Source organism: Citrus clementina, unplaced genomic scaffold, assembly GCF_000493195.1.
Source record: "Citrus clementina cultivar Clemenules unplaced genomic scaffold, Citrus_clementina_v1.0 scaffold_3, whole genome shotgun sequence".
NCBI lineage: Eukaryota > Viridiplantae > Streptophyta > Magnoliopsida > Sapindales > Rutaceae > Citrus > Citrus x clementina.
Window position 1 is genome coordinate 10,482,499 of NW_006262339.1, and position 15,446 is coordinate 10,497,944.

Sequence of the window (15,446 nt, forward strand, 5' to 3'; positions counted from 1 at the left end):
TAACCAGATCCCTCCCCCCTTTACTCCGTTAACATGACTCTTTATTCCATTTCCATGAGCTTCTAATCGAACTTCAACGAATTTCGAGTTGAATTACAAGCCTATCCACCATTCCTGTGACGAATGATGCCACATTTACAAAAATAGTATACGGTTAAATTTAAGAATTTAGAGCACTACCTACTTTTTTCAACAAGGTGTATTTGTTGTTGGATGAGTGCACTGTAATAAATTCTATTAAAATGTCATTGTTTATACCTGTGATGTAAATTAAGGTGCAGTTTGAGATTCTAATTGAAATGCTATTAAGTAGTTCATTTCATAAATTTCTTCATTTTAACAACAGTTTTTAAAAGTAGATAACCGATTATTTTTTATAAGTAACTTATAAAATAAAAGAAAAATATCCACCGTCCACCTGATTTTGCCCACTTTTTTAAAAATACACAAATCTTAATTTTTTTGACTGTACTCCACCTAAAGTAAGGTTTTCTTGCATCCATCCACCTCTGTTTGCACGTGGTTAAGAAAACTAACGGAAAATTGATCAAATGATAATTTTACCCCAAATATAAAATTATAATTTTACCCTAAATAAATGCAAAAAAAAAAAAAGTGGCTGGCCAAAACCTTACCCCCCAAACTTAGTAAACCCCTCCTCTACTTTACTATCCTTGCTATCGTCGCCCAAGCCCCTTGCTTCTTCTTCTTTACAGCATTTTCTTTCTTATTCTCTGTCTTAGCCTCCAAAGTATCATGAGAACTAAGCTCATTACCACCAAACTGATGCTTCACGTCACCACTCCTACTGCTGCTACTTGAATTTCTCCGCAACGAAACAGACCTCTCTTGGCTCCTCTTCTTCTTAATACCCTTATCCTTAATACCCACAAACGAACTATCAACCTTCTTCTCATTCACCTTCGGTTTCTCTTCAACTTCTCTATCCTTTCTATCTCCTTTTTTACCATAAGCATTCTTGGATATTGCTTTAATAGAGCTGCGTCTCCCACACACCACCATTGTTGGACCTCTGTTAGGCTTTGAAAGGGAAGTGGGCGGTGGTTGTAGTTGTTGTCGATGGTGTTCAGGTTTAGGTTTATGTTTAGGTTTAGTAATAGTAATGGGTTTTTGCTTACGAAGCATATCGGTCATTTCTTTAATGACTAGGGCTTGGAGGTCTTGTGCCTGAGAGCTTTTTCTGAAGAAAATTACGAAGTTGTTGAATAACAAAAGGAGATCTCTAAAAATTTTTTGGAAACAATTGGAGTAAAGCCCTCTGTCAAGCTTGGATTGAATTGTTGGAAGATCAATGTGTTGTAAACGACGTCGTTTGGGGCTGCTCTGCTAAAATGACCGATTTGCCCCTACGACATCAGTAATGTTATAACGGATTTCAAACGGAAGTGGAAAAGTGAAACAAAACGTAACTTCAAGTGGATTCCAACAAAAAAAAATTGTGTATTTTTGAAAAAGTTGGAAAAAACAGGTGGACGGTGGATATTTTCCCTAAAATAAATTATCATACATTTTTAAAATTCTTATTACAACCTTAATATTTTAACAAAAGGATAATTATACCTTACGTTTCTATAAAATCTAATATATAAAAAAAAGATAATTTAATTTTTCTATTTTTGTCATTATATAATAATTAATAAATATCATTGTGCCCCCTACTAGAGTGACTATCTTCAAAATACCCCCCAAGGATATGAAAACATCACTCTACCCCCAATTGCCGTGATCTTCCCATTAAAGTTATGAGCTTAAAGGGTAAAATCGTATTTGAATAAATACCATAACGAGCGTCAGCCTAGAGAATTGTGACATGCTAAATCAAAGTAGTCTTTCAACCACTCCCTAGAATTTTATAATTTTATAATATCAAATCAAAGTAGCCTTTCAATCATTCCCTATAATTTTATAATTTTATGTAGGGTAATACTTTTATAATAAGTTATTTTCAAAAAATTTAATGAGAAAATATATAAGTGGTAAAATGTAAAAACAATAGAGTATCCTTTTCTCTTAGCGCGAACCATCATCTTGTTACAATTTAGAGAGAGAAACTTTGAAATATAGTATCAAAATATTGGCCATAAATAATGCATGTTTTGTTCGAGAGACTACAAAAAAAGTGACCATTGGAGAGTGGTTGGTAGTAACAACAACCTTATAATGGCAGAGGTAAGGAATTTATTTTTTTATTCAGTTATTTCCATTCAAATGGGTTTAGCAACATTTTTTTAAAAATGCATAACAATATTAACGAGAACAATGACCTATATATATGAAAATTTTGTGCTATTATTGCTATTCTTTGAAAAAAAAAAAGTTTAAACCCTAGTTCTTAGTGAATTGGGGCAGTTTTTTCATTGTACCATTAACAAAATTTATAGTATTTCCTTTACAAATAAGTTGCTAGAGATAAAAAAAAAAAAAAAAAAGTGGTTGTTTAGCAAACATAACTAATAAATTGAGTTATTGATATATTCCCTGTATGTTTTGGTTTTGGTGATGGATATTTCGGTTTTACTTTTAATTTTATATATAATGCCTACATTGGTGTTGTTATTGATATTTGTAATGTTTTTGGTATGGAATGGGCACTTGGGGGTGAAAGACATTGTCAACTTTCTCGGTGAAACTTTTGAGGTTGACCTTATTGACCTTAACTTTTTAAGTAGAGTTGTTCTGATTAATACTACAATAAAAAGAATGATTAGGAGAAACAATTATAGAGATGGGAGATTCATCATTAAAGTTACACTGCCATGAAATGGGAAGAAGGGTACAATAGATAATGATTATGAGCTGTATCAGATATGGCAATTATACAATGATAAAAAGTATACAGAGATTGTGTTTGACATGACCATCATAGCACTTAATGTGATGAATGCTATTAAAAGGAGGTTGTTTGAGGAAGATATAGAAGATGTTGTTGTTGGGCTTGATGTTGAACCTGAGAGTGTGTTATCTATGTTTCAAAGGCAATGAATTGATAATGTTAAAGTACAACAACAGGTACGTGCAACTGCTACTGGAAAATGAGGTGGTAAAAGAAAGTTAGTGGCAAAAAAGAGTTCAAGAAGAATTTCAGAGACCAAATTTTCTAGGTTCTCCATTCCAGAACCAGAGTCTACAACTGAGACCACCACTACAGTAGAAGATAATCTTTAAACACAAACCACAATTGAACTTGATACTACAGCAGAAGCTGACAATCCTGAAACACAAACCATGACTAAACCCACTACTACAGCAGAAGTTGAGCTTGTAACACAATCCAGAACTGAACCCACCACTACAGCAGAACATGAGCTTGCAACACAAACCACAACTGAACCCACCACTGCAGCAGAATATGAGCTTGCAACACAAACCACAACTGAACCCACCACTGCAGCAGAATATGAGCTTGCAACACAAACCACAACTGAACCCACCACTGTAGTCGAACTTGAGCTTGCAACACAAACCACAATTGAACCCACCACTGCAGCAGAACATGAGCTTGCAACATAAACCACAGCTCAAACCACCAGTTTCAAGTCCAAACCACATCCGGATCTTACTCATGAGTCCCCACCTGAAGTTGAACATGATATTTAAACTACACAAAAGGTACTAGAGAAATTAAAGGCACCTATCAGCAACAATATACAACCCAATATGTTTGGTCTCTTTATCACACTTACAAAAGGGGCTGCAAATAAAACATTTTCAAGTTTTGATCAAACTACACCTGAACTACTAGCACAATTTGATTAAACCCCATTCCCAATACCAGTAACAACAATACCACCTCAGTTTGACTAAACACCATTATTAATGGCTACATTTAACCATCCTTTAGGTGATAGTGGTCTAGAAAAAGGTGCTAATAGAGTGAGACTGACTCCGTACACATTTTATAGCATAATGATCACTTATCTTATTTTCATGTTGTTGATGAAGGCCTAGATTAATTTGCAGTAGAAGCTAATGAGGAAGATGTTGAGGTTATTGATCCACCATTGTCGTAATTCTTAAAGAATAATACATCATATAGGTCTAGAAGATCAATGGCTGCAGATTCTCAATCAGAGGTACCAACTGAAGAAGCAGAAGAAACAGTGTCTACTGAGAATTTACCATCAAACATTGTGCAAACTAAACCTTGTAAAAAAAAAAAGAAAATATCAGCAAGTCACCTATTATTATCAAGTCACATGTTACTAGCACTCGTTCACATAAGCAAGCTAATAAGAGAAATGCCACTACTATCAAAATTACAGCTGCTAAAAGGATTTCAAATTAGAGGATGCCTCATCCTACTATAGTTAAGGCTGATAAGAAGGCTGTAAAAAAGAGAAAAACGATCAACTGTGCAAATTCTAAGCAAGTCATGAGCAGGCTCAAGGTAAGTAAATAGAGTAAATCAAATAGGAAGGATGATGGTGTTAGCCCAATAAGACATGCAAATGAATATGATAAGATGTTATCAGCCGAGGAAATAGACTTCCACATCTGGTTTGAATCAGAAGATGACATGTGTGGAGCCACAAGAACATATAAGAGTTAGTATGAAGACAAAGCTCAAAACAAAGAAGAGGATGACTTACTTAATTGATATAAAAGTGATAATGGTGACTATGGCCCACTTTCAGACTTAAACGATGAGCATCCATTTAGCAAGATATTTCACGCATTAGGTGGGCAAATGTTTAGGGAGGATACAGAACTAATATAATTTAGAGAGGGAATGATCTTCAAGAATTTCAGAGAATTTGCATGGGCTCTAAAGGAATTACCATATTCAACAGAGTTTCAGGGGTAGGAGGATCAAGTTCAAGAGAAAAAAGATTTTGTGTGGCTGCTATAGAGATAAGTGCCCATTTAGAGTATATGTTGCACTTCAGAACTGAGGCAAGTGCTTTAAGATTCTGTCTTTGCACAACATACACACTTATGAAGGCCTCGATTACAATCCTAAGGTAATTGAAGCTTAGATAGTAAGAAAGTACCGCAATAAAGTGCTGGTTGGTCCAAAGATAAGTGTTGACACACTTGTGGATGATCTGAAAAAATGCATAGGGTGACTGTTGCTATATAAAAGGTTTATAGGGTAAAGAGAAGAATTTTAAAATCAGCTGCTGGTGATGATCATGTTAAAAGCTTCAAGTCACTGTGGGATTATGCAAATGTCATCAAACAGCAAATGCCAGGGCATTGGCCTCATTGAAGATGACAAAGCATGACACACCTGCTGATAAATGTAGGTTTCAAAAGTTTATAGTGAGCTTCTTAGGCTTTAGAGATGGGTTTAAAAAATGTTGTAGGTCATTCATAGGGCTTGATGGCTGACACTTGAAGGGGCTATTTGAAGGTGTATCAGTAGTAAGTTTGGATACAAATTAGGAGATATTTCCCATTCCAATTTGTGTTTGTGATATGAAAATATTCAAAGCTGGACTTGGTTTTTGGGCCGCTTGCAAGAGTATTTAGCTGATGACAAGCAGTTGACATTCATGACTGACAAGCAAAAGAGAGTACTTAATGCACTTCATTTGGAGTTCATTGGAGCATAAAATAGATTATGTGCAAGACATGTGTTTGCGAACCTCAGGACAAGATTCCTTTAAGTGAAGTTGAGGGATGAGGTTTGGAGGGCAGTTGAGCATCAAGTAAACATGTTTTTGTAAAGGCAATGAATGGTATATGAAAAATTGATGAAAATGCATTTTAGTGGCTGAGAAAGTTAAATTCCGAGCATTAGTCAGGCATGCCTTTGATAAGTTTGTAAAGTGTGATCACATGACAAACAACATGACAGAGAGTTGGAATGCATGGCTTGGTGAAATGAGAAAAACACCAATTATAGCTTTGATAGAGCATGTTAGGAAGCAGATGATGAAAGCAATAATTGAGAGAAAACAAACTTGTTTGAAGTGGCCAAGTGATGTTCTTGTTTTTATTAACAAGAAGATGAACAACGTGCTGAAGGTTGGTAAGAATTATCACGTCATACCAGCAAATGATGCTTTATATGAAGTTAAAACAGGTCAAGAGTTTGATATTGTCAACCTCAATGAGCATACATGTAGTTGTGGGCAGTGGCAGATCAGTAGCTTGCTTTGTAAGCATGTAATGCCTTGTATAGCTCACATTAGGGTTACTTATGAGAAGTATGTTGTCCCTTATTTCCTAAAGGATGCATATTGAGATGCTATTTTGGCATTATTTATCCATTGTTAAACAAATTTAAATGGCCACATGTTAAAGCTGTGAAATATTATCCTCAATTGTTCAAAGACCACCTGGCAGGCCTAAGACATGTAGAAGAAGAGAGGCTGATGAATCATTAGCACATAGAAGAAGGTTCACAGTATGTTATTCATATTGTCGAGGTATTGGTCACAATATAAATGGTTGTCCTATTGATCCAACCAATGCACATAAAAAAACGAGACATATATTGGTCAGTTTGAAATTGTTTACAATTTAATTTTTTAATTTTTTTTAGTTATTGTTAGGTTATCTTCAAATTACTCCACTTAGAGTGACTATATATGGGGGGTAAATTGCTTAAAATTTAATTTTTCAATTTATTTTAGTTATTGTTAAACTATCTTTAAATTACCTCACCTAGAGTGATTACGTATGGGGGTAAATTGATGGCTTCACATTTTTTGGAATGTAAATTGAAGTTTTATCACTACATATCGGAAGTAATATGAATTTAACCATATTTAAAGGACTGAATGCACTAACATCACAATTACAAAATTTACTTAACTGTGCTGAACAGAAGCATTGCAAGAACTTGATAGCAGCCTCAAGCTCAGGAGCATCATTTACAGGAGTGAACGTTGTTGGAAACTCAACACCTGGTAGATCAATAGCTGAGCCATCACTTAATGCTTCAACACATATCCCAAAACAATCAACAAGAGGTTCAACAACAAAGAAAACACCAGCAACAGAGGAATCAGTAGCAACAAATGAAGCAATAAGAATAAGCAGAGCAAAAAAGAGACGAAGGAATGCATCAACAGCAAGAAACACAAGTTTTGATCAATTTTCAGTGCCACTAATAAGAGGCATTGAAATTAGAGAGGGAGGCAAATTTGATGGGGCTACTCTACAATCTACCCCAATTCAAATAAAGAGAGATTTGAAGGGTAAAATAGTGGCTCAAATTGGTTGTAAGTTTTTTTAAAAAAAATTAATGTTTTTATTTATATATATAAGATATTTTTTTCTTTTTTTCTTTTTCTATAAAAATTAATCTTTTGTTTTGCCAAAATGGTAACTACGAATTAGGGCTTTATGTTCCAGAGAAATATTGTTAAAGTAAATGGCATGATGGCAACAATATGAATATTTACAGAAAATGGTGCTGCTGACTTTGATATTTTGATACTTTTGAATACACTGCTATGGCAGTATTGTAAATATATGTAATTAAAACTGAATTGTAGACTTTAAAAAACTAAGATGCAGTATGCGTGCTCATGTTTTTTTTGGAATTATTAATTTTATAATTTTATTAATTATTTAGACTAAATTACTATTTTTTGCAGTTGTTGCAGTTAATATTTGGTTTGTAATCCCTTTTCATAGAAGCTGAAAAGGCAAGATGTAATATGATGCTAGTGATGGTGAATATTGACTGCAATAACATAAGTGTAATATTTTGTTGAATTGAAAATATATATCACTGAATGTAATACATGAGCTTCTTTAATATGTGGAAGATTTTTATTCAGCTATTTAATTTAATTTATACTACTTTCTAGCCTCATACTTCAGTTATGAGCAACATTAAGCATATATGGTGCGTTTGGCACACTATATTGTATTATGTTGTATTGCATTATTTTAATGCAGGTGTATTGTATTATAATGTATTGCATTAGCACTGTATTATAATCATATTATACAACGTTTGGTGCTATATTGAATTGTATTAATTTTTAACTATATTATGTTTGGTACTGCACCGTATTGTATTAATTTTTTTATTAATTTAAAAAATAATATTTATTAACTTTATGTTTATTTATTAAAAAGTTATTTTTTTTAATTTTCCTCTCTCTCTCTCTCTTTTAAATTTTCTTTTCTTTCGATAATGTTCCTTATCATCATTTGCTACCCGTGTCTCCTCCCTTCGTCTTCTCCATTTTTTTTTTCTCTTTCTTCGTCTTGTTCGGTTTGCTTTCTTTTTTTCTCCCCTCCTTTTTTTCTTTTTCCTTCTTCTTTTTTAGTTTCTTTTCCTTTTTTTTCTCCTTCTTTTGTCTTCTTCTTCTTCTCTGGCTTTATCTTCTCTACAGTGAAGGCGTCTTCATATCATCTTCTCCACAGAGCAAGCCGATGGTGGTGGACCAGTGGCTGTGGTGTCGCGCGGCATTGTGAAGGCGTCGGTGATGGCATCGAGCAACGATTGACAATTCGATTTAGTGGTGCGGGATCGGGTGATATGAAGTTTATCGTGAAGGATTGGGGTGAAAATGTTGAAAAAATTTCTTAATTTTTTCCTCTGTAATGCAATGCGGTATAAACCCGTCACCCCTTCGGGTTTGATTTATGCGGATTTGACCACATTAACTTTATAAGTTAATGCAATACAATTTAAGAGCCAAACATGTGTTAGTATTAACTTAATGCAAACAATATTTTTATCCCATGTTAAGCGAACTACCAAACGCACCCATACATCATGCAAAGTACCACCATGAACAAGATAATATATAGCAGCTTAATTATTGAATCTGATTTTGCAACAAGTTTATTAATTCCCATCTCCAGCATCTTCTTGTCTTTAATTCCTTTATCATCATCACTTTCCAAACCGTCATGCAACTTTCCCAATCCTCTCATAAGTACTCTATACATATACATACTTGGTTTCCGCCATTTGAAGAAATTACAACATTTATTATTGCATTTGTAGTACAACTTCTTAGGATTTAGAGCAGACTCTGAGATGTATATAGATGCATGTTTCCCGCAATCTCTGCATGTTTTGTTTCTAAACTTCAGTATCTTCCCATTGATCTCCAACTTCTCATTTTCATTTTCATTTTCATCTTCGACATCAAACCAACTTCCTCTTAAAGACGACATGCCTACTGTTATTTCTTGATTTTTTTTGTTATGTCATGTTTGTGATTTTGCTAAGTATGTGGTATATATGAGCTAGTTTCTATTTTCTTTCCTTTGCCTATTGTGAAAATATTGAAGTGATAGTTGTTGAATGTACTAGGATCATTTGAGGGAGCCTATACCTCCACAAATAGTGTCAGTGTTTTCAAATTCAAAGAGTCTATCCCTATTGTTTATTTCTAGAATTTAAATAAAGAAATATTACAACTGTCCTTTAAAGACTATAGACATGTGCCAACAAAATAGCTAACAAACTAGCTTGGACTCTAACTACTCCAACAGCTAACTTGACTTATTTAAACAATGAAAGAAACAACTAAAATAAATTAATTGGAACAAAATATAGAACATGTAACAACTCCTCCCCTCTTAAATTGCAGCCTTGTCCTCAAGGCTAAATGCTTGAAGTAAATTTCTAAGAACTCATTATGATGGCAACAAAATTTCAGGAGCTCTGTCAATAATTTTCATTTATTCATCAGCATCACTATCATTGAAGCAAGCTTGAATCATAAATAGTTTTTTGCAACGATGTCTAGGACCATATCGTTCATTACATTTAAAGCAAAATCATTTCTTTCTTCTGTCATCTATCTCTTCTGTGGTTAACCTTTTGATTGGTGTTGACGTTGAACCATTTGAAGCTTCAGAATGTGTGGACAAAAATTTTAATTGCTTTTGAGTAAGATCACAAGCTCCATATAATCGAGCCAATCCAGTGGCTGATGATAGATTGTTGGCTTGTTGGCTCTAACATTAATTCGAATGGGTTCCCGAAGACCTCCAACAAAACAGCTGACTCGCCTAGCTTGATCCATGGGTCCTGCCTTAGCCAAAAGTTTCTCAAATTTTTCTTGATAATCCAATACTAACCCTGCTTGCTGTAAACGAGTCAGTTCTGCAAAGAAATCCAAGTATTGATTTGGCCCATACCTTGAATTTAGTCCCTCCGTAAAATCATCCCAAGAGACAGGTATCATCTCTTGGCATAGTAATTGGTACCACAGGTGAGCATCCTCTTCTAAATGAAAGGAGGCCAAGGAAACACGTTTGATGGTTGGAATGTTGTGGAGTTCAAAGAATTGCTCTGCCTTGCATAGCCATATAGTTGGGTCTTTTTTTCCTTCACAACGAGGGAAATCAACTTTAACAGTTTTTAGCAAATATAACCCTAAAGACTGACTTTGACGATTCTCATTAGTTTTCTGTAGAACAATTGGTGTGCTCTTTGCGGCAACAGAATTTTCTCTCTCATCGTGATTTTGCATCCAAGCATTGGGGTTCCTTACCGACTCATTCACCTGGCTAGCAATCTGCTCTACTCTTATACTAAGCTTGTTGACAATCTCTTTGTTAATTGTCGTAAGAGATCTCCTTGTCTAACGACATTTTCCACGACTTTCTCCAATTGTTCCACTCGTTGATCCGTAGCCAAGCTCTGATACCAATTTGGTATATATAAGCTAGTTTTCGTTTTCTTTCCTCTACATATTGTGAAAATGTTGAAGTGAAAGTTGTTGGATGTACCAAGATCATTTGAGGGAGACCGTACCTCTATAAATAGTGTCAGTGTTTTCGAATTTAGAGAGTCTACCCCTACTGTTTATTTCTCGAATTTAAATAAAGAAATATTACAACTGTCCTTCCAAGACTATAGGCATGTGCCAACAAAATAGCTAACAAACTAGCTTGGACTCTAACTACTCCAACAACTAACTTGACTTATTCAAACAATGAAAAAAACAACTAAAATAAATTAATTGGAACAAAATATAGAACATGTAACAGTATGAAACTTGTTCAAATCTATAAAATAATGGCCAGTTTGATTTTTGAATTCGATTTTTTATAGTCATAGAGAGAGAAGGGTGGTATTTTTTTTTAATTTTCAAAATGAGTGGTTGAAATCACAATGCAAATCCCAGTAAAAAATGTTATTTAATGGCATGCCTTGTAATTTTCTTGCATCCAAATCCCAAATAAGTAGTCAACTTAAAACTTTTTTACCAAACAAGTAAATATATAATTATAAGCCTAACACTACAACATTTTTTGATAGAGATGTCATATCAAAACCTTTGGCAAAACTCAAATGTTCACACAATAACATCGTTAGATAGAATATTTTGTTTCTCACGAGGATAATCCTATAATTTAATTATTCAATGTCGGTCAACCATTTAAAGTCACGGAAATTGAGGGGTAGAGTGATGTTTTTGTATCATTAGGGGTATTTTGGAAATAGTCACTCTAGTAGGGGGCACAATGAAATTTACCCTATAATAAAATAATACTTTTGTAATGAAATTTATCAAATGTATTTACTCTATTTTTTAAACTCATAGCAACCACAACAACATAATTTCCCAAATATTGAGTTGCTTGTTTTCAATTTTAAACATATTTCATTTGCAAAGTTTAAACTAATTATTTCATCAGATACTAAGAGTAGGCAAAATACTCGATCCGACCCCACTCGATCCAAAAATTATCGAGTTCGAATAGGATCAGGTTGTTAATCAAACCCGATTGGATGCATTTGTGTCAATCCGATCAGATTGAACCGAAAACCTAATCAGATCAGGTTTGATTCGATCTGAAAATTAGATTAGGTTGACATAAAAATTTAAAAAAAATTAGAAATAACAAAATTAAAAATGAAAAACCGAATCTTAAACTGCTATACAACTAAACTCTTAATCCTACACACTCATATACACCACTCGATCCACGCACACAAACCATTACAAACAAACACAATAACACATTAAGCCATTAACAACAACACATGAGACAAGCAGCAGTGAGTAGCCCATTATCGACCGACGCCACACCCACCCATAGTCTCCCTCACTCACAACCCACCACCGACAACCACACGGCCCACACCCCCAGCCTCCCTCAAACAAATGAAACACAAACACACACAAAGTTCACGGAGAAAGCTACAGTCGGCCGCCAGACATAGCAACCGCTGAGAGCTATCGCCAACTGAAGGTTCTCCGCGAGGATCATGACATGAACTACCAATTTGCTACTACTAAGTATATGATCTGTTGCACCATCTCCACACCTCCAATCCTCCACCATCACCTGATCTGATTCAAGCTCAATTCAAACCCAGCAAGCCGCAACCTGAATTTTGGCTGTTGACTTTGATTTTTGGAAGCTTTGAGCCTTTGATACTTGATAGTGATGGTATATATACATTATATATTCTATGTGAAAGTGAAATGTTAATTGGTAATTGGTAATTTTTAATAGTATGTAATTATATATTTTTAAATTTTAACCCGATTTTTTAACCCAATCTGATATGATTGGTTCTGAATTATATTTGGATAGAATCGGATCGAGTTATAGGTTCGGGTTGAGTTCGGATGAATTTTATCCAACTTGTAACCCGGTCAGGTTTATCCAAACCCAATTTTGCCCAACCCTATCAGATACCACAACTCCAAACTAGCCCTAAGAAGCTTAAGAACTCCTTATCAAGTTGAATTTTGCAGCTTTAAAGAATATTTTTGTTTAATTATATTTTCTTTTAATTTAACTCTTATTTTGATTGTTATTATTTAAGCGACTCTTATTTTAGTTGTATTTCTAGTTTATGCATGGTCTTATTTGAGAAGTTTTCTACTGAAATTATCTTAAGTCTATATTCTACAAATATATATGATTGTAGCTAGCTAGTCTTTGGAAGCAATTTTTTTGCTTGTACTTTGGTTAATTTTTATGGAATAGACTCTAATTTGGTTTTTTTTTCTTAGTATTCATTGAATTAACGAAATCTAACATGTTAAAGTTAGGGTGGCATCTATTCTGTTCCAAACTATACCATCGATTTTTTAGAAATAATAATTCGAACCAAACCGAACCAGATTTGTTTGGTTTTAAAATGTAATTTTCTTTGTATTTTCTAATTTTTTCATTTTTTATTTTTTGTCATATAAATCAGTCATTTTCTTTTTGTAATTTTAAAAATTAAATTGAACTAGACCGTTGATTTGTTTTTTTTAAGGCAACCCATCCCTAAGTAAATTCACAGCATTAAATTGAAATCAATGGGAAGTTGATTTCATCTTTTTTATTTCAAAAATTCTTTTACTAAAGAGAGTATTCAAAATACCTTCTACTTAGTCAATACTTCCATCACCCATTAGTCATGGGTAGCTTTAATTATAGGCTAATAAGGCGGTCACTTAAAAACTCATATTTTAGGAAAATCCCTTTTTTTTTTTAGTATTTCCCTTATAATACTCTAAATAATAGAGATCTTTTTTTAAGTTAAATATTTTTTTTAAAAAATCTATTTTTAGACATCTCCCTAATTAATAATTATCTTATAATTAAGATTTTTAATAAAAAATCTATATTTTATGACCTTAAAGTTAAAGAGATATAATTTATTTATTATTAATATTTCAAAGAAAAAAATTGGTATAACCATTAGTTCATTTATTATTTTTCTTTAGAAAAAGTGGGACTTTTCAATGGGTCTGGTACGGGACATTCAAAATTGCTCAATAGGGCTTAAAAGCCACTAGAAATATATTATAATATATCCTCTGACTCCTTCCTGGAATGAGTGTAGTTCTCGCTCTAGCCTTCCACCGAGAAGGTATGGTTAATATTTGCTTTTTTCCGCAAAATAGTGCTTAGGGGAACTGTCCTTAAAATTGATATGCACCAGAGGGAACATCCAAAGAGTGACCCCAAAGGGTGCAATCGATTTAAATAGAGACACTAACATAGTCTGTATTTTGCAATCCCTCACAAGAGAGATTGAGGGGGGGTACTGTCTCTTGAAAGGGGGTCGAGGGTTCAGGGGAGATGGTTAGTATTTCCATAGAAAAAAATTAAATTTTTTTAAATTTCTAGTTTCACTAAAAAAAAAAAAAATCTTAATTGTTACTTTTAATTTCTATTAAAAACTTTATAATCTCAAAAATTAATAGATAAAAGAATTTTACTCTTTTTTATGAAGAAAATTCTTACATTCATTTGTTCAGTTAAAAAACAAAAATTAAAATTTTGAAATACAAACTCCATTACTTAAAAAAAAGAGCCGATTTAATATTCTTCTCTGTAGAGAAAAAAAAAATCGTAAAGAAAAGAAAAAGAAAATTTTAATTTTCATAAAGTCCATGAAAACTCTGTCCCATGATTACATCAATTTGGTATGGGAGCCGAAATTTTGGTACTTCAATATTATTTGGGGAAAAAAATGAGCATGATAAAATGATAAACGTGAAGAAGTTGGCGTTGATGACATTGATGATTTGAAAGAAGTCAATGACTGTGATGAAACTATTGATTAGCCGCCGTTCCGTTCACATCAAGATCAACCTCCCAACGTTCGGTCATTCAATTGGATCATCCACCAAATTTTTGATGCTGAGTTTTGTTGACATTTCGAATGAAGATTATTCCCGCAATATTTTTCAATAATTAAAAGAAAAAAAATTAATTTGTCATTTTATTGCTTTGAGAATTCAGATAGACGCTGTCATAAAGATTCGACACGCCAATATTTTGAAGATCAACTCAATTCAAATACTCACTTGAAGATGGGCACAAACAAAATTTGAAGACGAATTTTCTTCATTTCTAAGGAAAACTTGATCTCCTATTTTAGTTTAGACGTGACGAGTCTTATTTTAAATAATTTTATTTGATTTTTGCTAATTTGACTTGTTCGTATCAAACAAAATCACGATCTCGTGCAAAATCAACATAAATTAAGCTAAAATTTAAGTAATTTATTTCCAAATGAATAAAAAGTGGAACACGTTAAAGCAACCAATGAAGTCAATTATCAGCTGCCAATCCCCTCCACCGCTCCAACTTGGACCGGCGCACCGTCATCTGTTAAAGTCATAGTCGAATTATTGAAATTCTTGTTCAATTCACGGAACTCTATTATTTTTGCCAAACTTTGGCTCGTTCATATCCAATAACAAAACAAGTTATAGCTATCAATAATTAATTCAAATATCTCATCAAAAAATTAATTGAGAATTAATTTAACAAACAAATAGCAGATCCTATCTTTATTTTGATAATATGTAATAATTTAAGGATTTAATTTTAAAAAAACCGACCATCCTAGATTTTTTTTTTTTAAACCTTAATTAAGGGTAGTGGATTCCAGGCATTGCCAATAGAAGAATTCAAAGATAATAACAAGCGACAAGGCTTGGAATCCACTATCCTTCAACTAAAAGTAACCCATAGTTGGCATTATCGACGCAAATAATGGTCCAATAAAATTCCAAATTAATAGTCATCCT